This window comes from Cupressus sempervirens, chromosome 5, assembly GCF_028749045.1.
Source record: "Cupressus sempervirens isolate cs-2001-9-10 chromosome 5, ASM2874904v1, whole genome shotgun sequence".
NCBI lineage: Eukaryota > Viridiplantae > Streptophyta > Pinopsida > Cupressales > Cupressaceae > Cupressus > Cupressus sempervirens.
In genome coordinates, this window is record NC_143122.1 from 233,941,265 (window position 1) to 233,943,281 (window position 2,017).

At 42.7% G+C, this 2,017-nt stretch overlaps 1 pseudogene; it reads right to left on the reverse strand.

Moving 5' to 3' along the window:
• Nucleotides 1–341: 341 nt before the first annotated feature.
• Nucleotides 342–1,539, reverse strand: LOC149555325 (putative receptor-like protein kinase At1g11050 pseudogene; annotated as a pseudogene).
• Nucleotides 1,540–2,017: the final 478 nt, after the last annotated feature.

Genomic DNA, 2,017 nt, shown 5'->3' on the forward strand with positions numbered 1-2,017 from the left:
AGCAAAGAGTCCAAAAATAAAACCAGATTTTCCTTTGCAGACCCTAATTCCTTGAACTGAGTTTCATTTCCGCAAAAGGACGAAAGCGTGCGTTGTTATTATGCCACGAACAAACTTTATGGTTTTCAATGTCTAACGTTAAAAATTAAGTCCAGCGATTGTACATTTGATGATATAGCTACATATATTTAGTAGCTGAAAAAATATTGTGCCTCCTAAATCATTAAAATTCGAACATCTGGTATCTTATTGCAAATGTAAGCCAAAAGAAGGTATCGTATATGAAAGAATATTATTAATACACAGTTTTCTTGAGTTTGAAAATCTGAAACGGGAACGCATTACATGAAAGAAGGGTTTGAAAATCTGAGAAAATCTGTTTCGTCGGCCTCCGCTCTATGAATTACTACAGGTTGGGGTTTTTCTGGCATTGCGGGAACTGCAGCCTCTCCCTCCAACATCTTCAATGCTTCTGCCATACTCGGCCTCAATGCCACATTCACATGAGCACACAAAATTCTCACTATTACAAATCTCTCCATTGTTTTCAACTCTTCTCTCTCCCGCATTATCCGATCTATCACTAGATCGATTTTATTGGATGCCTTGAGAAGCATCCATACCCAATCGGTGATATGGCATTGGCAAGTTATATCCACGGCCCTTCTGCCGCTCATGATTTCCAGCAACACAACCCCAAAGCTGTAGACATCGCAGCGATCTGTAAGCAGTCCAGTCAGACAATACTCCGGCGCCATATACCCATGCGTGCCTGCTACTTTTGACCCAGATTGCCCTTCCCTTGTTGCAAGCCCAAAATCCGCAATGCAGGGATTCATGTCAGTCATCCAGCAGAATATTGTCGGCCTTGATATCTCTGTGATATATCGCCGGCCGAACGTCGCAATGCAGATAACATAACCCCTTTGCGATGCCGATTATAATCTTCTTCCTCTGCTCCCACGACAATGCTCTCCCATTTCTAATTTTCCCTCCAAAAATGTGTTGATCCAAGCTGCCATTAGCGAGATAGTCGCAAACGAGAAACCGCTCATGGCAGCCCTGTTTGCCATCACCGGCAACGCCGAAACCACGGAGAGCCAACAAATTGCAGTGACGAAAGCTGCTCATCATCTCCACCTCATTCCAGAAATCGTCGACAGAGCACTTCTTCATTCTCTTCACGGCGATCATCTGCCCGTCGGGAAGTCTGCCCTTGTTCGTTGCCTCCTCCATTTGCCGCGCGTTGAACTGCACTGGGCCAAGGTTTTCATGGAAAGAGCAATCCATTTTCTTCACAGCAATCATCTCATGAGCTTCGCCAAGTCTTCCCTGACACACGATTCCGTCGAAATTACCCTGATCGATTATAATGGCGCAACTAAAATGCTTCGTTGCGTCCTTGATTGGCAGTATATTGAACCGGACTACGCCCATGTGGATTCTCGCAAAACGCCTAATTTTGGCCCTTGCACAGCACCAGTAATTGATTCCCATGCTGCAGAACAAGATCATAGCCATGGCCGGGAAGACCTCCATTTTCACCAATTATTTTCACAGAGGATCTTGTTACTGGATTACAGCAGAAATTAATACCCAGTTGCTACAACTCTGAGTCGACCAGCGTATAATGGGCTAAATTTATAAGGAGGGGCCAAATTACAGAAAAAAATGTTACCAAATACATAATCAGCTAAATTATAGAGAGGGGCTGAATTGTAGATTTTTGTTGCCAAATCCATAATCAGCTAAATCATCGAGACTCGATCTTACAGAGCTGAAGGAATCTTTAGATTTGAAATGCGCGATCCGACTCTGCAGATCTACGTCTAAAACTTTTCTAAAACATTTCTGCAAAAATGATATAAAACTTTTGCAAAAATGATCTAAAACTTTTCTGCCGTTGGATTTCGGTATCTCCGTTTCGAATATCTCGGCAGCTTTTCATTGTATAGTTGGATGTTTCCATTTCCCGTTTTATTTTTTCCTGAAACGTCCAAAGCTGCTAAATGAAATG